Genomic DNA, 26,245 nt, shown 5'->3' on the forward strand with positions numbered 1-26,245 from the left:
GAAGATTCAAAATATTTTCATTGTGAAACAATAAAAAAAAACAGAAAACTTGAGCGTGCATAACTATTCACTCCCCCCCCCCCCCTCCGCAAAGTCAATAGATTGTAGAGCCACCTTCTGCAGCAATTACAGCTGCAAGTCTCTTGTGTATGTCTCTATAAGCTTGGCACATCTAGCCACTGCGATTTTTGCCCATTCTTCAAGGCAAACCTGCTCCAGCTCCTTCAAGTTGGATGGGTTCCGCTGGTGTACAGCAATCTTTAAGTCATACCACAGATTCTCAATTGGATTGAGGTCTGAGCTTTGACTAGACCATTCCAAAACATTTAAATGTTTCCCCTTAAACCACTCGAGTGTTGCTTTAGCAGTATGCTTAGGGTCATTGTCCTGCTGGAAGGTGAACCTCCGTCCCAGTCTCAAATCTCTGGAAGACTGAAACAGGTTTCCCTCAAGAATTTCCCTGTATTTAGCGCCATCCATCATTCCTTCAATTCTGACCAGTTTCCCAGTCCCTGCCGATGAAAAACATCCCCACAGCATGATGCTGCCACCACCATGCTTCACTGTGGGGATGGTGTTCTCGGGGTGATGAGAGGTGTTGGATTTGCGCCAGACATAGCATTTTCCTTGATGGCCAAAAAGCTAAATTTTTGTCTCATCTGACCAGAGTACCTTCTTCCATATGTTTGGGGTCTCCCACATGGCTTTTGGCGAGCACCAAACGTGTTTGCTTATTGTTTTCTTTAAGCAATGTCTTTTCTCTGGCCACTCTTCCGTAAAGCCCAGCTCTATGGAGTGTACGGCTTATAGTGGTCCTTTGGACAGATACTCCAATCTCCGCTGTGGAGCTTTGCAGCTCCTTCAGGGTTATCTTTGGTCTCATTGTTGCCTCTCTGATTAATGCACTCCTTGCCTGGGCCATGAGTTGGGTCAGGTTAAGGCTTAAGAGGGTGTGAACAATGGAGAATGGGTGTTGACAAAGAAGAGCTCTCCAGTAGGTTTACCAAAACATTCAAGGGCCATTTTCTCAAAAGTGAGGTAACAAGTTTATCAACTTTCAAAGCAGAATTACTTTCCCATTGTTCCTCAACTGTACTGTGATATACCATTTTCTAGCTCTGAGTCTCTACTTTTATCCAATGTAAAAAACACAATTTCAAATTTGCTACATAAGACCAAATCGAGCCGGTCGGTCACATATACTGTTGATAATGTTACCATGTGGTTCAAAGCTGTATTGTTTGGCCCAAACCAAGTAAAGTAATTGACCTCCAAACTGAGCAGTGTGAATGGGCTAGCACTGATAGATTTTACGACTCCCCATGTGGCACAGTGGTCTAAAGCACTGCATCTCAGTGCTTGAGGCATCACTACAGACCCCCTGGTTCAATTCCAGGCTGTATCACAACCGGCCGTGATTGGGACTCCCATAGGGCGGCGCACAATTGGCCCAGCGTCGTCTGGGTTTGGCTGGTGTAGGCCATCATTGTAAATAAGAATTTGTTCTTAACTGACTTGCCTAGTAAAATAAATAAAAATAAGAGTTTCTCTGGGTGAGATCATAGAGACAAGGTAGATGATACGATTCTCTATGGCAGAACAAGATGCCGGTAGACGCACTGACTACCTGACTTTGTAGAAATACCTCGAGAGTCTCTGTCATCCCAGAATAGCCCTCCTGCTGCTCTGTTGTTGTCATCAAGCGCAGTGATCAGACCCATGGGGTTACGCCGACTGAGGGAACACACACACAAAAGTCACAACTTTTTCAAGGAACTAAAATAAAGAGGGAAATGAACCCCTTTGAAGTTCTTTATGAATATGTATACTGTGTCTGTTTGTGAATGACTACGCAAGCATTCGTGGGTTTGTCTACCTGTACGCAGTTGTGACCGCAGGTCTTTGAATTGCTGCTTACGGGCTGTACCAAACACTTCCTAATTGGTCAATGGGAAAGTAATCAACTTGTTGAACAGAGATTATTACTACGGTGACCATTCTCAATAGCAAGGCTATACTCACAGAGTCTGTACATAGTCAAAGCTTTCCTTAAATTTGGGTCAGTCACAGTGCTCAAGTATTCTGCCACTATGTACTCTCTGTTTAGGGCCAAATAGCATTCTAGTTTGCTCAGTGTTTTTGTTAATTCTTTCCAATGTCTCAAGTAGTTCTCTTTTTGTTTTCTCATTATTTGGTTGGGTCTAATTGTGTTGTTGTTGTTGTCCTGGGGCTCTGTGGGGTCTGTTTGTGTTTGTGAACAGAGCCCCAGGACCAGCTTGCTTAGGGGACTCTTCTCCAGGTTCATCTCTCTGTAGGTGATGGCTTCGTTATGGAAGGTTTGGGAATCGCTTCTTTTTAGGTGGTTGTAGAATTTAACGGCTATTTTCTGGATTTGTTAATTAGTGGGTATCAGCCTAATTCTGCTCTGCATGCATTCGTGGGTGTGTGTACCTGTGAGCAGTTGTGACCGCAGGTCTTTGAATTGGAAAAATAGCTCCGCCCCTTATGTGTAAACCAAGCTTGTCTGCTGGCAGGTACATCTCAACATGCTGCTTACGGGCTGTCACTCACACTTCCTAATTGGTCAATGGGAAAATAATCAACTTGTTGAACAGCACAACATAAAGTATGCTGGGAAAGAGAAAGGGCAGAATAACATGTTCCTACCCATACAGTAAATGCACCTCTATTGAAGAGAGAGATGGAGTGAGAGGTTGAGAGATCATTGTCCTAATGCCCCCATCTCTGTCCATGAAGGTATTCCTCCTTCTCACACTAAAATACCTCACATAACATACCTCACATAAAATACCTCACATGCACACTTACACACCACAGCAGATCAGAGCCCTAAAAAGAGAAATTCCAAACCACAATTAAGGACAGAATGTTCAGACCAGCCCAGGACAATTTAGATCTCTTTTTCTCTCTGTTCTCCATCTGGGATGTGGGGGTAGAGAGAGAGAGAGAAAGCAGGGTCTGAGATGTGGGGGTAGAGAGAGAGAGAAAGCAGGGTCTGGGATGTGGGAGTAGAGAGATAGAGAAAGCAGGGTCTGGGATGTGGGTGTAGAGAGAGAGAGAAAGCAGGGTCTGGGATGTGGGGGTAGAGAGAGAGAGAAAGCAGGGTCTGGGATGTGGGGGTAGAGAGAGAGAGAAAGCAGGGTCTGGGATGTGGGGGTAGAGAGATAGAGAAAGCAGGGTCTGGGATGTGGGGGTAGAGAGAGAGAGACAGAGAGCAGGGATTCACTGGAGCGTCTAGAAGTAATTTCAAATCTTATCGCCTTGTCATTGTCAGGGCTAAGGAGGACTCCACTCTTCCCCCTCCTCCTCTCCTATCCTCTTTCCTCTTATCGTCTCCTCTCATTTTTGTCTTCTCTCCTCCCTTTTACTCTGATCTCACCCAACATCTCTCCTACTGTTCCTCTCATCTCCTCCAACTTCTCTCCTCTCCTGTCAGGTATATTTTTTTATCCTAATTGACTGCACCCCATCCTCCTCCCGCCCCCCTAATCCCAGGGGACCAACCAGGACAAGGCCCAGCAGCGAGGCGACCGATCTAAACTTTCATCTGCTCAGAAGTTCTTTACACCACAGTGTGACACCCAAATAAGTTCCACGGGATCTCAACACCTCTGAAATCTATGGGATATCCACTCTCTAGTCTCATTTTCCATCTCTATGTTTCCTCCGCCTGTCTTTCTACATCTTTCCTCTGTATCTCAATTCAATTCAATTCAATTCAAGGGGCTTTATTGGCATAGGAAACATATGTTAACATTGTCAAAGCAAGTGAAAAGTGAAATAAACAATAAAAAGTGAACAGTAAATATTACACTCACACAAGTTCGAAAAGAATAAAGGCATTTCAAATGTCATATTATGTCTATATACAGTGTTGTAACGATGTGCAAATAGTTAAAGTACAAAAGGGAAAATAAATAAATATGGGTTATATTTACAGTGGTGTTTGTTCTTCACTGGTTGCCCTTTTCTTGTGGCAACAGGTCACAAATCTTGCTGATGTGATTGTACACTGTGGTATTTCACCCAATAGATATGGGAGTTTATCCAAATTGGATTTGTTTTCGAATTCTTTGTGGGTCTGTGTAATCTGAGGGAAATATATGTCTCTAATATGGTCATATATTTGGCAGGAGGTTAGGAAGTGCAGCTCTGTGTCCACCTCATTTTGTGGCAGTGTGCACATAGCCTGTCTTCTCTTGAGAGCCAGGTCTGCCTACGGTGACCTTTCTCAATAGCAAGGCTATGCTCACAGAGTCTGTACATAGTCAAAGCTTTCCTTAAGTTTGGGTCAGTCACAGTGGTCAGGTATTCTGCCACTGTGTACTCTCTGTGTAGGGCCAAATACCAGTCTAGTTTGCTCAGTGTTTTTGTTAATTCTTTCCAATGTCTCAAGTAGTTCTCTTTTTGTTTTCTCATGATTTGGTTGGGTCTAATTATGTTGTTGTTGTTGTTGTCCTGGGGCTCTGTGGGGTCTGTTGGTGTTTGTGAACAGAGCCCCAGGACCAGCTTGCTTACGGGACTCTTCTCCAGATTCATCTCTCTGTAGGTGATGGCTAACTGATTCAAGTATTTTTAGCCAGATCCTAATTGGTTTGTCAAATTTGATGTTCCTTTTGATGGCATAGAAGGCCCTTCTTGCCTTGTCTCTCAGGGAAGCTTTGTGGAAGTTACCTGTGGCGTTGATGTGTAGGCCGAGGTATGTATAGTTTTTTGTGTGCTCTAGGGCAACGGTGTCTAGATGTAATTTGTATTTTTGGTCCTGGCAAGTGGACCTATCTCTCTCTCTGGATCTGAAGGAAATGATGCAGCAGCCGTGTACTTCTTGTAAAGGTCTTGTGAACTGTAAACTCTTTATTTATGTCTTTCTAGGCAGGAAGCAGAAGGTAGTAAACAGGAAACTCACCATTTTGTAGTCTTACCACACAGCGTCTGGGACGTAGGATTGGACCCTCACCACCCCATGCAGAAATCAACCAATCAGACATCAGCAAGGGCAAAACAAACAACAATTGAGGTCATTGTTTAAAAACACTACTCCCTAAATCCCTCCACACAATATGGCCAATCCCAAAACACAACAGTCTTGGAAATGTTACAGCAGTTTAGAGCATATTAGGCGGAGCCAGTTCAGAAAGGAAACCCGAGTGCCCGGCCTCTGACTGAAGAATCAGCTGAGATGGCATCTCATCCTGCTGCCGCTTGATGCTACTGCTACTATGTACTGGCTTCTTGCTCTGCAGTGATGCTACTGCTACTATGTACTGGCTTCTTGCTCTGCAGTGATTCTACTGCTACTATGTACTGGCTTCTTGCTCTGCAGTGATGCTACTGCTACTATGTACTGGTTTCTTGCTCTCCATTGATGCTGCTGTGTAACGAACTGTTTCTCACTATGCTGCTGTTTTCTGATATAATATTTTATTTGAAAGTACTCGCTAGCTGTGTTTGAACCTCATCCACATCGTTCAATATGCTCATGTCGCAATGTTTGAACCTCTGCGTGGGATGTCATTGATTGTGAGGATCAACCATGTTGCTGCTCTACTGTGGTCAGTCAATAGCGGCTATAAACTAGCTAGGTAAGTAGAATTAGCCTCGGGAGTAGCCCATCATATAGCTACTAGTTTGTTCCTAATACCAGTTTTCAGTCAGATTCAGCGTGCTCTGTGAACACACACCCCATCATGGAGAATCATCCCCCGTCATACAAGGAGTATCTAGGCTATGCTAGGCTAGAATACAGGCTATGCGTTGATATACAGTGAGTGAGTAGCAATGTTTTCTGATCATGGGCCAGAGACTGTACTTATCACTGTGATTCGATAGTATTACAGTCTCTATGCAGACGTTAATTGTTTAGTGCAGCATCATTATCGATAGTAGTTATCACTGCGCGTCGCACAACTCATGAGAATGCTGCAATCGATGTTACTATCAGTGATAGCCTACATTTTACAGGTCATCCCAGTTACACTAGTTAGAGTGACTTGCGCTGGCAGTCACACCTAAAATGCTGTACAATTATTCTGGCTGGTTTGGATCTCTATTCCCTTACCCTCTGTGAGGATCCAGATGACTTCAACCAGATCCCCTTTCATCAACAGAGGGGGGGGGGGGGGGGAGGAGGGAGCTTTTGGGGGGTTGAGAGCTCACACCCTGTTGTAAATCAAGGATTTAAACTTTCAGCTATCTCCCTCTCCAAATTTACACAGGAATGTGCATTTGTTCACTGACATTTTCCCGCCGAAACTCTAACATGTTCTAAAGTGAATACTGGAACAATATTTCTAACATAGAACGTGGGGAATGGTCAGAGGCGATCTAAAGAATAATAATGTCATATGGGTTGTTATGTTGTGACGTCGTTAAAATTGTTATAATGGAAATACTGTGACTTGAAAAGTATACACACTAAATGTGTGAAGTGTCCATCCTCTACGCTGTGTATGAAGTATGAACAATGATGAAAGTGTTTTTGTTAAGAGAGGGATGTGATCTTAGAAACTATAAGAGGACATTGTTTCTATAACTTTGTACAGGTGAGTAGTCACCGCCCCCTTGAGTGAGGTCAGACAGCGTGTCAGCTTGACGAACCACCCCTTTTCAACGAACGGTATAAAATGATGGGTAAAGAAATTAACCTTTAGACCAGAAAGATGTGAAGCAGCCGCTACACGTTAAAAATGGTTGGAACATATCAGACCAGAAGGACGACGAGCTGCAGGTCACGTTCAAAGTGGTTCGAAGCCTGAATTTCAACACCTCCCGGACAATCTTTGGTACGGCTGATTAGCAGTTCTGGGCAAAGTATCTAAAAAAGCGAATTTAAGTGGGACCATTATACTACTCTATCCAAACCATCCTAGTAAGCTACTCTTGTCACCCCACTGGGGAACCATCAACAGGACTGGCTAGCCTGTCTTCAAAGAACCAATCTTCCAGAACGAGTGAAAGGAAAATCCATGCTGTAGTTTTGTTCAGGACTACATGACAAGTCATTGGAGACCTGACAACTAAGAAGAAGTACATTGTGACCTTATGTGGACAATCAGAGCCTTACAAGCGAGCCACAAGAAGGCCCGACCGACTCACTTTCCAGGGCGGCCCGGTTCAGAGAGAGAGAACTACATGGCGGCACCTCACGTAAATACATTCATGGATTCTTACTCCAAGTGGGTGGCGGTTCGTGTGCAAAGTATAGGAGAAATATAAGTGAGAGTAGTTTCTAAATGTACCAACGTTAAGTTTCTCTGTCCATGTCTCTCTACCTCTCTCTCTTTTGTAACAAGCAGTCATGTTGTTGTCACTCTGCTAGGGACCTGTTGTTAATATATTAAGTGTGTATGTTATCCTGTGTTACCATTTAGTTACCTAGTAAATAAATAATTAAACCAATTTGTGTAGTACTGAATCACAAGTAGGGCTGGGAGGTGCAAGGAGGTTATGACGTTCAGAATGATGATATGATAAAAAGTTATGATTAATAAGTTGACTGTTTATCGATGTGATAGGTATAGACATTCTAGAGTTTAATTCGGGAGATGGTAACTATTTAATCAGCCGCTCTCGTGGTGCCCCAAATCCTAACGAGTTAATTGTTACATTATTAATTTAATTGGGTATCAATTAAACATAGCTAGTTAATTAGAGAAATAACAGTCATCAGATTAATGTTAAAAGTCACATCACAACAACAGTTAAGATAGAACGCTTTCAACTTAACTTGCAGAGTGGTCTGGATTAGTGCGCTTGTGCGGTTACACTTTTGCTGGTTTTCTGCTTTGAGCAAATCAGAGTATCTGCTAGCTCATCAGTGCATACTGTTGCATGAGTCACACTATTACCATACATTGTACGGCATGATTCCAGTCAACATAGTTATATTTACTTCATTCTTATTTGCAGCAGTAGGTTTAGGCTCTGTTTATTAGTCATTTTCCAATCATGTGTCATGCGTTTTACATAGGTGGTCCTCCCTGTCAGTCCATCTTGCATTCTAGTAGTATCATTCTAGTGACTGTTATTATTCTGTGATATGCTATTGTATTGTAGCGATCACTTCATTTTAGTCATCATGTATTAGTACTGTTACTAATTCATTTTCTGTTGCATTTTGATATTTTCTAGTCATGGTATGTGTGTTACGGTGCAACTCGTAATGCTGTGGTGAATGCTCACACATTCAGGTGTTAGCTGATATTCTTTGCTTCATTTCCTATGCACAGTATGCATAATGCAATATTAAATTGTGGGAGCATGTGCTGGTTAGGCTCTGTATACATCACCTAGGTGACTGTTAAGCTTATTCAATCATTGGCTGTTACTTTTTGTATCATCTGCACATAGCCGTTATGGCGTGGTTGCTATTATTGCTATTGCCAAGAGCACACAGTGAGGTCGTGGTGACTTAGAGGCCAACACTAGTTATCCTTTCCGCGGCATCTGCTTGGAGCTTCGCAGTATGATGGCACATCATTTTAGGATGGCAGTAAGCAAGTTTATGCGCATTATCATGCTTGCATGCTTGTACATAGTGCTTATGCGGGCATCTTATACCCTGATGCAGCTCACTGAGCGTGACTCATGTCTACCAACTTTGTGCTGGCCCAAATGCTGTGGGCGCTACATGACCTATTCAGCAGTTGAGCAGCGTGATATAAAGTGCATTCGGAAAATATTCAGACCCCTTGACTTTTTCCACATTTTGTTACATTATAGCCTTATTCTAAAATCGATTCAATAGTTTTCCCCCTCATCAATCTACACACAATACCCCATAATGATAAAGCAAAAACAGGCTTTTAGAAATGTTTGCATATGTATTAAAAATAATATCAGTATAGTATTCAGACCCTTTACTCAGTACTTTGTTGAAGCACCTTTGGCAGTGATTACAGCCTTGAGTCTTCTTGGGTATGATGCTACAAACTTGGCACACCTGTATTTTGGGGAGTATCTCCCATTCTTCTCTAGAGATCCTCTCAAGTTCAGTCAGGTTGGATGTGGAGCGTCGCTGCACAGCTATTTTCAGGTCTCTCCAGAGATTTTCGATCAGATTCAAGTCCGGGCTCTGGCTGGACCACTCAAAGACATTGAGAGACTTGTCCCGGGAAGCACTCCTGCGTTGTCTTGGCTGTATGCTTAGGGTTGATGTCCTGTTGGAAGGTGAACCTTCGCCCCAGTCTGAGGTACTGAGCGCTCTGGAGCATGTTTTCATCAAAGATCTCTCTGTACTTTGCTCCGTTCATCTTTCCCTCGATCTTGACTAGTCTCCCAGTCCCTGCAGCTGAAAAACATCCCCACAGGATGATGCTGCCACCACCATGCTTCACGTAGGGATGGTGCCAGGTTTCCTCCAGATGTGACGCTTGGCATTCAGGCCAAAAAGTTCAATCTTGGTTTAATCAGAACAGAGAATCTTGTTTCTCATGGTCTGAGAGTCCTGTAGGTGCCTTTTGGCAAACTCCAAGTGGGCTGTCATGTGCCTTTTACCAAGGAGTGGCTTCCATATGGCCACTCTACCATAAATGCCTGATTGGTGGAGTGCTGCAGAGATGGTTGTCCTTCTGAAACATTCTCCCATCTCAACAGAGGAACTCTGGAGCTCTGTCAGAGTGACCATTGGGTTCTTGGTCACCTCCCTGACCAAGGTTCTTCTCCCCCGATGGCTCAATTTGGCCGGGCGACCAGCTCTAGGAAGAGTCTTTGTGGTTCCAAACTTCTTACATTTAAGAATGATGGAGGCCATTATGTTCTTGGGGACCTTCAATGCTGCAGACATTGTTTGGTAACCTTCATCAGATGTGTGTCTCGACACAATCCTGTTCCGGAGCTCTACGGACATTTCCTTCCAGCTCATGGCTTGTGTTTTGCTCTGACATGCACTGTCAACTGTGGGACCTTATATAGACAGGTGTGTGCATTTCCAAATCATGTCCAATCAATTGAATTTACCACAGGTGGACTCCAATGAAGTTATAGAAACATCTCAAGGATAATCAATGGAAACAGGATGCACCTGAGCTCAATTTCCAGTCTCAAAGCAAAGGCTGTGAATACTTACATTTGAAGTCGGAAATGAACATACACTTAGGTTGGAGTCATTAAAACTTGTTTTTCAACCACTCCACAAATTTCTTGTTAACAAATTATAGTTTTGGCAAGTCAGTTAGGACATCTACTTTGTGCATGACACAAGTAATTTTTCCAACAATTGTTTACAGACAGATTATTTCGCTTATAATTCACTGTATCACAATTCCAGTGTGTCAGAAGTTTACATACACTAAGTTAACTGTGCCTTTAAACAGCTTGGAAAATTCCAGAAAATGATGTCATGGCTTTAGAAGCTTCTGATAGGCTAATTGACATCATTTCAGTCAATTGGAGGTGTACAGGTGGATGTATTTCAAGGCCTACATTCAAACTCAGTGCCTATTTGCTTGACATCATGGGAAAATCAAAAGAAATCAGCCAGTTGTAGACCTCCACAAGTCTGGTTCTTCCTTGGGAGCCCCCATTCTCATCGACGGGGCTGTAGTGGAACAGGTTGAGAGCTTCAAGTTCCTTGGTGTCCACATCACCAACGAACTATCATGGTCCAAACACACCAAGACAGTCGTGAAGAGGGCACGACAAAGCCTATTCCCCCTCAGGAGACTAAAAAGATTTGGCATGGGTCCTCAGATCCTCAAAAAATTCTACAGCTGCACCATCGAGAGCATCCTGACTGGTTGCATCACCGCCTGGTATGGCAACTGCTTGGCCTCTGACCGCAAGGCACTACAGAGGGTAGTGCGTACGGCCCAGTACATCACTGGGGCAAAGCTTCCTGCCATCCAGGACCTCTATACCAGGCGGTGTCAGAGGAAGGCCCTCAAAATTGTCAAAGACTCCAGCCACCCTAGTCATAGACTGTTCTCTCTGCTACCGCACGGCAAGCGGTACCGGAGTGCCAAGTCTAGGTCCAAAAGAATTCTCAACAGCTTCTACCCCCAAGCCATAAGACTCCTGAACAGCTAATCATGGCTACCCGGACTATTTGCACTGCCCCCCCACCCCATCCTTTTTACGCTGCTGCTACTCTGTTAAGTATTTATGCATAGTCACTTTAACTCTACCCACATGTACATATTACCTCAACTACCTCAACTAGCCGGTGCCCCCGCACATTGACTCTGCAACGGTACCCCCCTGTATATATAGCCTCCCTACTGTCACTTTATTTTACTTCTGCTCTTTTTTTCTCAACACTTTTTTTTGTTGTTGTTTTATTCTTACTTTTTTTGTTTAAAATAAATGCACTGTTGGTTAAGGGCTGTAAGTAAGCATTTCACTGTAATGTCTGCACCTGTTGTATTCGGCGCATGTGACCAATAAAATTTGATTTGATTTGATTTTATTTGAATTTCCAAACACCTGAAGGTGCCACGTTCATCTGTACAAACAATACTACGCAAGTATAAACACCATGGGACCACGCAGCCGTCATACCGCTCAGGAAGGAGACGCGTTCTGTCTCCTAGAGATGAACGTACATTGGTGCGGAAAGTGAAAATCAATCCCAGAACAACAGCAAATGACCTTGTAAAGATGCTGGAGGAAACAGGTACAGAAGTATCTATATCCACAGTAAAACGAGCCCTATATCGATATAACCTGAAAGGCCGCTCAGCAAGGAAGAAGCCACCGCTCCAAAACCGCCATAAAAAAGCCAGACTACGGTTTGCAACTGCACATGAGGACAAATATCGTACTTTTTGGAGAAATGTCATCTGGTTTGATGAAACAAATATAGAACTGTTTGGCCATAATGACCATCGTTATGTTTAGAGGAAAAAGGGGTTGGCTTGCAAGCCAAAGAACACCATCCCAACCATGAAGCACGGGGGTGGCAGCATCATGCTGTGGGGGTGCTTTGCTGCAGGAGGGACTGGTGCACATTACAAAATAGATGGCATCATGAGGAAGGAAATGTATGTGGATATATTGAAGCAACATCTCAAGACATCAGTCAGGAAGTTAAAGCTTGGTCGCAAATGGGTCTTCCAAATGGACAATGACCCCAAGCATACTTCCAAAGCTCTGGGAAAATGGCATAAGGACAACAAAGTCAAGGTATTGGAGTGGCCATCACAAAGCCCTGACCTCAATCCTATAGAACATTTGTGGGCAGAACTGAAAAAGCGTGTGCGAGCAAGGAGGCCTACAAACCTGACTCAGTTACACCAGCTCTGTCAGGAGGAATGGACCAAAATCCACCCAACTTATTGTGGGAAGCTTGTGGAAGGCTACCCGAAACGTTTGACCCAAGTTAAACAATTTAAAGGCAATGCTACCAAATACAAATTGAGTGTATGTAAACTTCTGACCCACTGGGAATGTGATGAAAGAAATAAAAGCTTTAACAAATCATTCTCTCTACTATTATTCTGACATTTCACATTCTTAAAATAAAGTGGTGATCCTAACTGACCTAAGACAGGGAATTTTTACTAGGATTAAGTGTCAGTAATTGTGAAAAACTGAGTTTAAATGTATTTGGCTAAGGTGTATATAATCTTTCCGACTTCAACTGTATGAGAAAAGGTATTTCTGTTTTTTATTTTTAATACATTTACAAAAATGTCTAAAAACCTGTTTTCACTTCGTCATTATGGGGTATTGTGTGTAGATTGATGCGGGAAAATTTTTTATTCAATCAATTTTAGGCTGTAACGTAACTAAATGTGGGAAAAAAGGAAGGGGTCTGAATAGTTTCCAAATGAACTGTATTGTGCTACTCGAATGGTGTTAGTCTGTTGTCAGCTAAACAATACTGGGTTTTTCCATCACTAAGCCTATATTTACAGTACAGCCTCATTTTAAATTGATACTTCTGCCTAACCCTAACCTTTCTTCCTCAGATTTTAAGTTATAACCTTAGTGTGGAAGCTGACACTGTATAGCTGTCTGATGACTAATCGAGGCTTGCTACAGTTTCACCCATGTTGGATGGGCTGTTGATACTAGCATTATCTAGCATGTGGTGGGCTTGTTAAACACCCACATGGCGATCAGTGTTGGTAATCAAGTTTTCATTTCCTCTTATGGGAAGGTCTGTTAAAGCATAATTCAGAAACTCTTATATTCAAGCTTATTCTAGTACTCTATGGGGTCTATTTCTCTCGCCATCATTTACTCTTCTCTCACGGCTTACTGGCATATGCGGTCAGACATTAGCCTTCAGCTCAGGTAAACTATTTGTAGGTCTAGGTTTTGACTATCAGGTCACTCTGACTGTGCACCAGTGAAGGCTCCTCAGAGGAGGAAGGGGAGGACCATCCTCATCAGTGAATTTCATAAAAATGTAAATAGTGTAACATTAAAAAAGTTATCCTTTTTAGATAAAACTATACAAAATATATTTACGTCACCAAATATTTTATTAAAACACACTGTCTACAGTAGCCTCAGTGGCACTCTGTAGGGTAGGACCATTGTGTAGCAGGAGGACAGCTAGCTTATTTCTTCCTCTGGGTACAGTGACTTCAATACAGAACCTAGGAGGCTCATGGTTCTCACCCCCTTCCATAGACTTACTAAGTAATGATGACAACTTCCGGAGGACGTCCTCCAACCTATCAGAGCTCTTGCAGCATGAACTGATATGTTGTACACCCAATCAAAGGATCAGATAATGAATCTATTACTGAAAACATAAGCTACAGCTAGCTAGCACTGCAGTGCATAACATATGGTGAGTATTTGACTCAAAGAGAGAGAAACACAATAGTTGAACAGTTTTGAACAAGATTTGGTTGTATTTTTTTTTATCTTTCACTTTCACTTAGCTAGCAAATGCAGCTACCTAGTTTAGCCTACTGAAAAAAAGAGGGATGCTATGTTAGCGAGCCGGCTATGGCTATCCAACACTGGAACTCTTCCAAATCAAGATAAACTTTTGGTTTTATACAATTATTGCCACCAGGGCCCGCCGTTGTAACTGCTAAACTTACTAACGTGTTAGTTCTAGTAGCTATGTTGACTATGACGTTATCATGGTGACATCGATGTAGTCTGTGTGTAGCGGTTAGCGGTCATGATATGAAGGTTTGGCTTGTAAAAAAATGTTTTGCCTGGTGACATACAGCTGATGTGTTGTGCACTGAAGTCCACAAGCAAAAGGAAAAGGTGAGAGGAGGAGAGTGCATGTCAGAAGGTGTGCTGTGAAGGTGTGGTGCAGGAATCAAGCGCAGGACGCAGGAACTTAGTCCAATAGACTTTAGTGAACCAAAACTCAAAACGAGTCAAAAGAGCTTGGATACGAGCGATTACGCACACAGGCGTAAAATCAAACAAAATAACAATAACGCACAAACACGTGCTAGAACCTCTCCAACACAGAGGAGAGAACGAAGCACAGACGTACACGACAGCAAGTTCAATCACACACAACACATGACAAACAAAACGAGAACTTATAGGACAATAATTAACGCTAAACGATAACAGGTGTACAACATCAAGACAAAACCAAACGAACATCGAAACATACAACGGTGGCAGCTAGTACTCCGGAGACAATGACCGCCGAAGCCTGCCCGAGCAAGGAAGAGAGGCAGCCTCGGCCGAAACCGTGACAGTACCCCCCCCTTGACGCGCGGCTCCAGCCATGCGCCGACCCCGGCCTCGGGGACGACCAGGAGGACGCGGAGCAGGGCGTGTCGGGTGACTACGGTGGAATTCTGTCAGGAGAGACGTGTCCAAAATGTCTCTCCTCGGCACCCAGCACCGTTCCTCCGGGCCGTACCCCTCCCACTTCACGAGATATTGGAGACCCCCCATCCGACGTCTCAAATCCAAGATGGACCGCACGGTGTACGCCGGTGCCCCCTCGATGTCCAATGGGGGCGAAGGAGTCTCTCTGATCTCATCTTCCTGCAGTGGACCAGCTACCACCGGCCTGAGAAGAGACACATGGAACGAGGGGTTAATACGATAGTCACTAGGCAGTTGTAATCTGTAACACACCTCGTTCAATCTTCTCAGGACTTTAAACGGCCCCACAAACCGCCGACCCAGCTTCCGGCAGGGCAGGCGGAGGGGTAGGTTTCTGGTAGAGAGCCAGACTCGATCACCAGGTGCGTACACCGGCCCCTCACTGCAGTGGAGATCGGCGCTCGCCTTCTGACGACGGAGGGCCCGCTGCAGGTGGACGTGTGCAGCGTTCCACGTCTCCTCTGAGCACCGCACCCACTCATCCACCGCAGGAGCCTCGATCTGGCTCTGCTGCCATGGTGCCAGAACCGGCTGGTAACCTAACACACATTGGAAAGGGGTTAGGTTAGTTGAGGAGTGGCGTAGGGAATTCTGAGCCATTTCTGCCCAGGGAATATACCGTGTCCACTCCTCCGGCCGGCCCTGGCAGTATGATCTAAGAAACCTACCCACATCCTGGTTCACACGTTCCACCTGCCCATTACTCTCTGGATGGTAACCCGAGGTAAGGCTCACCGAGACCCCCAAACGCTCCATAAATGCTCTCCAGACTCTGGAGGTGAACTGGGGACCTCGATCAGACACAATATCCTCGGGTACCCCGTAGTGCCGGAAAACGTGGGTGAATAGAGCTTCGGCGGTCTGTAGGGCAGTAGGAAGGCCCGGCATAGGGAGCAAACGACAGGCCTTAGAGAACCGGTCCACAACGACCAGTATAGTAGTATTCCCCTGCGAGGGGGGAAGGTCAGTGGCGAAGTCCACCGAGAGGTGAGACCATGGTCGTTGTGGAATGGGCAGGGGTTGTAACTTACCCCTAGGCAGATGTCTAGGCGCCTTACACTGGGCGCACCGAGCAGGAGGAGACATAAACCCTCACATCCCTGGCTAACGTGGGCCACCAGTACTTAGCACTAAGGCAGTGCACTGTCCGGCCAATACCAGGATGTCCAGAGGAGGGTGACGTGTGAGCCCAATATATCAATCGATCCCGAACCTCGAGCGGGACGTACGTCCGACCCTCCGGGCATTGATGAGGACTAGGGTTGGTGCGCAACGCCCGCTCGATTTCAGCATCGACCTCCCACACTACCGGTGCCACCAGACAAGACTCCGGCAGTATGGGAGTGGGCTCCACGGACCTCTCCTCCGTGTCATACCGCCGAGACAGTGCGTCTGCCTTACCGTTCTGTGACCCAGGGATGTACGTGATCTTAAATACGAACCGGGCCAAAAACATGTTCCACCGCGCCTGGCGAGGGTTCAGTCTCCTAGCTGCCCGGATGTACTCCAGGTTACGGTGGTCAGTCAAAATGAGAAAAGGGTGTTGAGCCCCCTCAAGCCAATGCCTCCACACCTTTAGGGCCTGTACCACAGCTAACAGCTCCCTGTCCCCTACGTCATAATTTCGCTCCGCCGGACTGAGCTTTTTGGAATAAAAGGCACAGGGGCGGAGTTTAGGTGGCGTGCCGGACCGTTGTGAAAGCACGGCTCCAATACCGGCCTCAGACGTTTCCACCTCTACCTGAAATGGTAAAGCGGGATCCGGATGCGCCAGCACCGGAGCCGAAGTAAACAGGTCCTTCAGTCTCCCAAAAGCCCTGTCCGCCTCGGCTGACCACTGCAAACGCACCGGACCCCCCTTAAAAGAGACGTTATGGGAGCTGCCACCTGTCCAAAACCCCGGATAAACCTCCGGTAGTAATTTGCAAACCTCAAAAACTGCTGCACCTCTTTAACAGTGGGTGGAGTCTGCCAATTACGCACGGCTGACACCCGGTCAACTTCCATCTTCACCCCTGTCGCAGACAACTGATCCCAACTGAATCCCAAAAAGGAGATCGACTCCTGGAAAAACAGACATTTCTCTGCCTTACAATACAGGTCATGCTCCAACAGCCTCCTCAACACTCGGCGCACCAGGGCCACATGCTCGACTCGGGTAGACGAGTACACAAGAATGTCATCTATGTACACGACCACCCCCTGCCCCTGCATGTCCCTGAAGATCTCATCCACGAATGATTGGAAAAATGAAGGAGAGTTCATCAACCCGTATGGTAAGACAAGATACTCGTAATGACCCGAGGTGGTACTAAACGCTGTCTTCCATTCATCGCCCTCTCTAATGCGTTCCAAGTTGTAAGCGCTCCTGAGATCTAATTTTGTGAAAAAACGCGCCCCGTGCAATGACTCCGTCATGGTCGCAATCAGAGGAAGTGGATAACTGTACTTCACCGTGATCTGGTTGAGACTACGGTAATCAATGCACGGGCGTAACCCTCCATCCTTCTTCTTCACAAAAAAGAAACTCGAGGACGCAGGGGAAGTGGATGGCCGTATGTATCCTTGTCTCAGAGATTCGTCTATGTAAGTCTCCATAGCTCTCTTCTCATCTTGAGACAGAGGATACACATGGCTCCGTGGGAGTGCAGCTCCTGCCTGGAGGTCTATCGCACAATCTCCCTGCCTATGAGGAGGTAACTGCGTCGCCCTCGACTTACTGAACACAATAGCCAAATCCTCATACTCGGGGGGAATGTGCAATGCGGGCACCTGGTTTGGACTCTCCACCGAGGTAGCCCCCACGGAAACACCTAAACATCGCCCCCCACACTGGGCAGACCACTCCATCAGAGCCCTCTCCTGCCACGAAATAGATGGATTATGGATACTCAACCAGGGCATTCCCAGCACCACCGGATACGCAGGAGAGTCGATCAGATATAGCTGGATAATCTCCTCATGACCCCCCTGCGTACACATCCTAAGTGGTGCTGTGACTTCCCTGATCAAGCCCGATCCCAACGGACGGCTATCTAGGGCATGAACGGGGAATGGGACGTCAACAGGAAGAAGGGGAATCCCTAATTCTAAACAAAATTTACTATCAACAAAATTCCCAGCCATGCCTGAATCTACTAGCGCCTTATGCTGGGAATGAGGTGCAACCTGTGGAAATCGCACAGGTATACAGAAGTGCGCAACAGAGAGCTCTGGGTAAGTGGGGCGCCTACTCACCTGGAAGGACTCCCCAGTGCGGAGCCCGTCGTCTTCTCCCCTAGGAGACCCTCCCCAGCACCTAGCCGCGGTGTGTCCTCCACGGCCACAGTTGGTGCAGGGGACGGCCCCCCTCGTGCTCCGACCCCTCCTCTCTCTAGCGCCAGCACCCCCGAACTCCATAGGTCTCGGCTCGGAGGTGCTGGAGGATGGAATGGACGGACCCCCCTCGGAACATCCGCGGGTAGCCAGCAGGGTGTCCAGCCTGATGGACATGTCCACTAACTGATCGAAGGTGAGGCTGGTATCCCTGCAGGCCAGCTCCCGACGGAAGTCCTCTTGTAGACCACAGCGGTAGTGATCGATGAGGGCCCGCTCATTCCACCCTGCATCCGCCGCTAGAGTTCGGAATTCTAAAGCGAACTCCTGGGCGCTCCTCCTCCCCTGCCGGAGGTAGAATAGACGCTCCCCCGCCGCTTTCCCCTCAGGTGGATGGTCAAACACAGCCCTGAAGCGGCGGGAGAACTCTGAGTAGGTGATAGTGGAGGCGTCTATTCTCCTCCACTCGGCGTTGGCCCATTCCAACGCCTTGCCGGTGAGACAGGAGATGAGGGCGGACACGCTCTCGTGTCCCGAGGGCGCCGGATGTACGGTGGCCAGGTATAGCTCTACCTGTAGAAGGAAGCCCTGACACCCGGCAGCGTTCCCATCATATGCCCTCGGGAGCGAGAGCCGAATTCCCCTGGGTTCCGGAGCTTGTATGGGCTGACTGGCCGATGGTGATGGCACGGAAGGTGGAGGTGTGGGTGTCCCTCTGGTCTCCCAGCGTTGAAGCGTGTTGATCACGTCCTGAAGGGCGGTCCCGATACGAAGGATCTGGTCGTTCTGCTCGCGGACCCGCTCCTCCAGAGACTCAGGTGCTGCTGCGGCTCCTGCTGATTCCATCTTCGGTGTGTGATTCTGTCAGAAGGTGTGCTGTGAAGGTGTGGTGCAGGAATCAAGCGCAGGACGCAGGAACTTAGTCCAATAGACTTTAGTGAACCAAAACTCAAAACGAGTCAAAAGAGCTTGGATACGAGCGATTACGCACACAGGTGTAAAATCAAACAAAAGAACAATAACGCACAAACACGTGCGAGAACCTCTCCAACACAGAGGAGAGAACGAAGCACAGACGTACACGACAGCAAGTTCAATCACACACAACACATGACAAACACAACGAGAACTTATAGGACAATAATGAACGCTAAGCGATAACAGGTGTACAACATCAAGACAAAACCAAACGAACATCGAAACATACAACGGTGGCAGCTAGTACTCCGGAGACGACGACCGCCGAAGTCTGCCCGAGCAAGGAAGAGAGGCAGCCTCGGCCGAAACCGTGACAGTGCACAGATAGTTGCGAGAAGGAATTATATATACAACGAGCAAAGTGATCATGCTGTTTTTATGTGGCTGCTATGAAAGTGAACTTTGTTTGTGTGTGATCAGGGGTGTATTCATTCCGCCGATTCTGTTGAAAAACGTTTCTTAAACGGAAGAAAAACTGAATGAAATGGGGATAAACATACCTGAATTTGTCGAATAGAAACTCACATTTGCAACTCTTGGGCTAATGATTACACCCTAGATCATCTAGATGCAGGCAAGACTGTGCAAGGCGGTATTGAATGTGTCAATGTCTGTCACCTACATTACTCAAAATTCTCTCGACCTGTGCACCTCCTGTATGTTGTAAACGTTCATTTATAGACTAGGTTGTAGCAACCTCATGATGAGTACAGGGAACATTAGAATATCATGTAGTAGCCTAAACTTATCCATGCTACATTGAACTGGGTGAATGGAACATGAATGACAGTCATCCAATGTGCTGTAATAGAAAGAAGGCCATTCTCATTAAAAACAATTATCGTCCTCTCTCATCTTAAATGGCACCGACCACCGCTGCTGTGCACGCTGTGCTTGCTGCAGATGCATCAGCTACCGCTGAGCAATTTCAGTAGGACATCAGGCTATTTAGATAAGGTGGTTACGTAGCTAACGTTTAGTTGCGATTTTGGGTGTTTGCTAGTAGTACTGTTTTATGCTATGTGATGGTATATCATGGCTGAGTTGTGGCGCCATGTAGCAGTCTGCTGTCTGGTCTTGTCTCTGTACAATGTCTGCTGTTATGTAACCATGTATGCCTTTTCTATTCCAATTTCAGTCAGGCAAATGGAGCCTTATCATGCTCCGATAACAGGGATTCAGTTCGTATTGGGTGTCAGACCCTTCAGAGTGCAGTCTGCTCAAGAATCCATCTGTCCGCCTACTGTCCATGGCCTATGGAGAAGCAACAAACATGCATATTAAAGAGTATCTCTCCTCTCTCAGTAGCACAAGTGTGAGTTCACGTTAAGGCAACGGTGTTTGGTTTACATAAAGCTCTTCCGTAGCAACCAATGACAAGACACTTAAACTCATCATGGCTCTGGTTCCTTGTCAGCGCTGAGGGCTAGCTCTGAGCTATTGGCGGCCATTTTTTTTTTTTTATCAGCGATGCTACTGCTTTTCAGCTGATCCCAGCTTCACACTGGTCCTCTGCTGCTACCATGTTACAATGTATTAATTCTGAGATTGTGAAACCTACATGAGTTCTTGCAGTATTGCTATATGATCATGATTCTGTCAGCCCATGGTCCATTAGCTATGTTGCATCGGTAGAATATCCTCATACACCAAGATGACAGCTCTTTCTGCCTCAATGGGATTCAAAAGAGCATCTTCAGGCAAAGACAAAGATGACCTATCACTCTCACTCTATGCAAAAAAATTGATTCATGTTAAGGAAACTGTATTTTGGCTCGTACAAATATATTTTATTAGAGGCAGTCATCTTATGGCTTAGTAGGGGTTTTACGGTTGGGGGAAAATACTTCGTATTCATTTATCTTTAATCATTGCATGATCTCACGATTTTCTAATGTAATTATGGGAACTCACATGTTCACCATGTTGGTAAAGAATTCTAAACTAGTAGGAAGGGAAAAGGTGTCACTGCTAAAACTAACACTGGTTTATTACCTCTCTTCCATGTTACACTACCTGCAATGGCGACCACTGGCCACGCCAGGCGATCCATTATTCATCACTGATGCTGGCAAACCAATGACAAGATACTGTTTTTCATCACTGCTCCATCTCCTCTGCCAACGCTGCTGGCTATCTCCTGAGCTATACACAGCCCATTCATTTCAACGGCCTTTCTATCTGTCCCTGCATCCACACTGAGATCACGGGGGGTTGGTCCTCCGCTTCCTACGAACGCTATATTAGATTAACCTTTTACTGCAGTGGGCTAAATCAGGGTCACACAGAGTGTTTCTTGGTAGTCTTAAACAAATCTACTTTGAAGCAAAAATATACACCTCACACACATGGTTATGGGCTTTAAAAAAAGAAGACAGCTGTACCATGTCAGATATAGACTTTCAATGTATTACATTCTGAGTTTGCATCCCAATATTATACTTTATATACATCACAGAAGACTGAAACATAACAAAACAGTTTGACATTACATTTTAGTCATTTAGCAGATGCTCTTATCCAGAGCGATTTACAGTTAGTGAGTGCATACATTTTTCATACTGGCCCCCTGTGGGAAACGAACCCACAACCCTGGCATTGCAAGAAACATGCTATACCAACTGAGTTACAGGGGACATAGGATTTACAACGGTTTCTAACATTTTTTTTGTTAATTATGAAAAATATGAATAACATTCCACCCATGAGGCCACCAGGTCATTTGACTGCAGGAAAGGGCTACACGCCAAGGGGATTTTGGATGCCCAAAAGTAATGAGTTCATCTGTGAGTTCCATGCCTTATATAGCTGGCTATGTCTGCGTTCAGCCCACAGTCAATAGCATTGCTTTGGTGATTATCGTAATAAAGTCCATTGCATATTAGCTACAGCTGGTTGGCTTGGTGCATATTGCTTAGGTTGCTTGTTAGATAGTAGATATTTAATGTAGACCCACAGATGATCAGGCTACTCATATAGTTCAGTGAGAGCACCCGGCGATATGTCTCTAGGGTGGCTGAGTTCACACTGCTACGTTGGCAAGATGGGCAGATAGTTCACACGTGCCAAAATGGAGCTCATCTTGCCTCAAGCGAGGGTACCTTGCCATCGGATGCCGAGCAGTTGCCATACCAGGCGGTGATGGAACCAGTCAGGATGCTCTCGATGGTGCAACTGTAGATTATTTTGAGGATCTGAGGACCCATGCCAAATCTTTTCAGTCTCCTGGGGGAGAATAGGTGTTGTTGTGTCCTCTTCACGACTGTCTTGGTGTGTTTGGACCATGATAGTTCGTTGGTGATGTGGACACCAAGGAACTTGAAGCTCTCAACCTGCTCTAATACAGCCCCGTCGATGTGAATGGGGGTGTGCTCGTCCATCCTTTTCCTGTAGTCCACCATCAGCTCCTCTGTCTTGATCACGTTGAGGGAGAGGGTATTGTTCTGGCACCACACTGCCAGTTCTCTGATCTCCTCCCTATAGGCTGTCTCATGGTTGTCAGTGATCAGGCCTACCACCGTTGTGCCGTCAGCAAACTTAATGATGGTGTTGGAGTCATGCTTGGCCACGCAGTCGTGGGTGAACAGAGAGTATAGGAGGGGACTAAGCACACACCCTTGAGGGGCCCCTGTGTTGAGGATCAGCGTGGCAGATGTGTTGTTGCCTACCCTTACCACCTGGGGGCATCCCGTCAGGAAGTCCAGGATCCAGTTGCAGAGGGAGGTGTTTAGTCGCAGGTTCCTTAGCTTGGTGATGAGCTTTGAGGGCACTATGGTGTTGAATCCTGAGCTGTAGTCAATGAACAGCATTCTCACATAGGTGTTCCTTTTGTCCAGGTGGGAAAAAGGCAGTGTGGAGTGCAATAGAGATTGCGTCATCTGTGGATCTGTTGGGGCGGTATGCAAATTGGAGTGGGTCTAGCACTTTATCGCAGTGCTAACTGTGCCACTAGAGATCCTGGTTCGAATCCAGGCTCTGTCGCAGCCGGCCGCGACCGGGAGACTCATGGGTGGCGCACAATTGGCCCAGCGTCGTCCAGGGTAGGGGAGGGAATGGCCGGCAGGGATGTAGCTCAGTTGATAGAGCATGGCGTTTGCAACGCCAGGGTTGTGGGTTTGATTCCCACGGGGGGCCAGTATAAAAAAAAATATATATTCACTAACTGTAAGTCGCTCTGGATAAGAGCGTCTGCTAAATGACTAAAATGTAAAAAATGTAAATGTAAAATGTTTCTGGGATGATTGTGTTCATGTGCGCCATGACCAGCATTTCAAAGCACTTCATGACTACAGACATCAGTGCTACGGGTTGTTAGTCATTTAGGCAGGTTACCTTGGCATTCTTGGGCACAGGGACTATGGTGGTCTGCTTGAAACATGTAGGTATTACAGACTCGTTCAGGGACAGGTTGAAAATGTCAGTGAAGACACTTGCCAGTTGGTCAGCGCATGCTCTGAGTACACGTCCTGATAATCTGTCTGGCCCCGCGGCCTTGTGAATGTTGACCTGTTTAAAGGTCTTGCTCTCATCGGCTACAGAGAGAGTGATCACGCAGTCATCCGGAACAGCTGGTGCTCTCATGCATGCTTCAGTGTTGCATGCCTCGCAGCGCGAATAGAAGTCATTTAACTCATCTGGTAGGTGTTTTCATTCTGAAAATTAAGCGGAGCCAGTTCAGAAAGGAAACCCAAGTGCCCCGCCTCAGGCTGATGCATCAGCTGAGATGCCATCAATTAGAGGCTAGTAACAATAGACCACCTTGTTTGGTGGTCTATTTAAGCTTACCGGGTCTGCTCTCTCATCCTGCTACTGCTACTGCTACTATGTACTGGCTTCTTGCTCTGCATTGATGCTACCGCTACTATGCTACTGCTACTATGTACTGGCTTTTTGCTGTGCATTGATGCTACTGCTACTATGTTCTGGCTTCTTGCTCTGCATTGATGCTACTGCTACTATGTACTGGCTTCTTGCTCTGCATTAATGCTACTGCTACTATGTACTGGCTTCTTGCTCTGCATTGATGCTACTGCTACTATGTACTGGCTTCTTACTCCCACCACCACAACAGCCTCCAACTGTTGGGTTCTGTGTTCCTGCCGGTGGGATTGGTATAGTTTACCTGTTTGTTATTTGATATTGATGCTTTGCTTGGGCAGTGAGCTACCATGATGGAGCAGAGCCTGCATTTCCAATACTTTTATTACTAATTGCTTAATAAATGGTTAATTTCTAGGTGGCGTTTTCTTTCTGAACTGGGGTTTAAGGAGGTTATGCAGGCATCACAGCTGGATCTGGGTTCACTGGCAATCAAAGGCATTTGTAACAAAGGGATGGTGAAGGCAGCATCAAGCGATGGACAGTGGCCTTTGATGATCGTAGGGGGAGAGACAGAAGTAATCATTAACGGAGGGGCTGTCGTTTGATAGAATTGTCGTGGCTGTGTTCACTGTCCTGCTGACAGACGGGAACACAGAGAGAACAGAGAGATGAACAGAGAGAAAGAACAGAGGGAAAAAAGAATAGAGAGAAAGAGAATGAAGTGTCCTTTTCAAGCAGAGCGATAGTAAAGCACGGCATCTGTGAACATCACCCGTTCTCCTCTCTCTAATTTTAAAGCAACCGATGACACAATCACTCATCCACTCATTTGTTCCACTGGCCTGCCCGTCCCATTTAATGTTCTACAGAACCATATGGAAGTCGTCTGGGATCTGAGAGAGGAGGAGAAGAAAGAGGGGATGAAGAAAGAAGAAACGGTTTCAAGTTTCATGTTTCAAGTTTTATTAGTTGTATGTACTGGATACACAGGGTATACACCGTCCAACGAAACGCTTCACGACAAAAAATATATATAGTTGGAAGAGCATGGCCCTTGCAACACCAGGGTTGTGGGTTCGATTCCCACGGGGGACCAGAGTGAAAAAAAGTTTGAAAATGTATGCTCTCACTACTGTAAATTGCTCTGGATAAGAGTGTCTGCTAAGTGACTCAAATGCAATGTAAAAAGAATACAGGAAGGCACAATTTATAGTACAATATTAACATGTGTATTGGGGAAGGAATGGATGGATGGGGGCGGGCAATTGTAGAAGAAGAAGGCTTCCTTGGTCTTTATTCTGCTGAATTCTGTAGGTGAAGAAGGCTTCCTTGGTCTTTATTCTGCTGAATTCTGTAGATGAAGAAGGCTTCCTTGGTCTTTATTCTGCTGAATTCTGTAGATGAAGAAGGCTTCCTTGGTCTTTCTTCTGCTGAATTCTGTAGATGAAGAAGGCTTCCTTGGGCTTTATTCTGCTGAATTCTGTAGATGAAGAAGGCTTCCTTGGTCTATATTCTGCTGAATTCTGTAGAAGAAGAAGGCTTCCTTGGTCTTTCTGCTGAATTCTGTAGATGAAGAAGGCTTCCTTGGTCTTTCTTCTGCTGAATTCTGTAGACGAAGAAGGCTTCCTTGGTCTTTCTTCTGCTGAATTCTGTAGATGAAGAAGGCTTCCTTGGTCTTTCTTCTGCTGAATTCTGTAGATGAAGAAGGCTTCCTTGGTATTTATTCTGCTGAATTCTGTAGATGAAGAAGGCTTCCTTGGTCTTTATTCTGCTGAATTATGTAGATGAAGAAGGCTTCCTTGGTCTTTAGTCTGCTGAAATCTGTAGATGAAGAAGGCTTCCTTGGTCTTTATTCTACTGAATTCTGTAGATGAAGAAGGCTTCCTTGGTCTTTATTCTGCTGAATTCTGTAGAAGAAGAAGGCTTCCTTGGTCTTTATTCTGCTGAATTCTGTAGAAGAAGAAGGCTTCCTTGGTCTTTATTCTGCTGAAATCTGTAGAAGAAGAAGGCTTCCTTGGTCTTTATTCTGCTGAATTCTATAAAACAGAATTTAAAAAGATTACAAATGTAATCCGCAGTTCCAGGATATCCCCATCTTCACTCACCAGTGGAAACCCTCAGACATGATCCAGGTGAATGATAGCTGCTATCTGCACATTGTTTATTGCTGTCTGACTCATTCATAGCTGCCATCAGTCAGCAGCTTGACTAATGTGGAGAGACTGCTAACGCTAGCATTAATGCTAACAGTAATTGAAAGGGACAGAGGGCTCTATCCTGATGAGAAATGTTGAACAGAGGGAAGATTTGAACCTAGGCTCAACACACGTTAAGGGCATGTTGGTTT

At 45.7% G+C, this 26,245-nt stretch overlaps 1 pseudogene across 1 annotated transcript in view; it reads right to left on the reverse strand.

Moving 5' to 3' along the window:
• Window positions 1-26,245, reverse strand: part of LOC311116143 (maltase-glucoamylase-like) — a 61,009-nt pseudogene that overhangs the window by 4,952 nt on the left and 29,812 nt on the right. Inside the window, exons 11-13 of the transcript in view lie at window positions 2,452-2,549; window positions 1,633-1,734; window positions 914-941 (exon numbers count right to left, since the gene is read on the reverse strand). The product of the transcript in view is annotated as a maltase-glucoamylase-like (transcript). The remainder of the gene's footprint in view (window positions 1-913; window positions 942-1,632; window positions 1,735-2,451; window positions 2,550-26,245) is intronic.

Source organism: Coregonus lavaretus (genome assembly GCF_964263955.1).
Source record: "Coregonus lavaretus genome assembly, contig: HAP1_SCAFFOLD_2963, whole genome shotgun sequence".
In the NCBI taxonomy this organism is placed as follows: Eukaryota; Metazoa; Chordata; class Actinopteri; order Salmoniformes; family Salmonidae; genus Coregonus; species Coregonus lavaretus.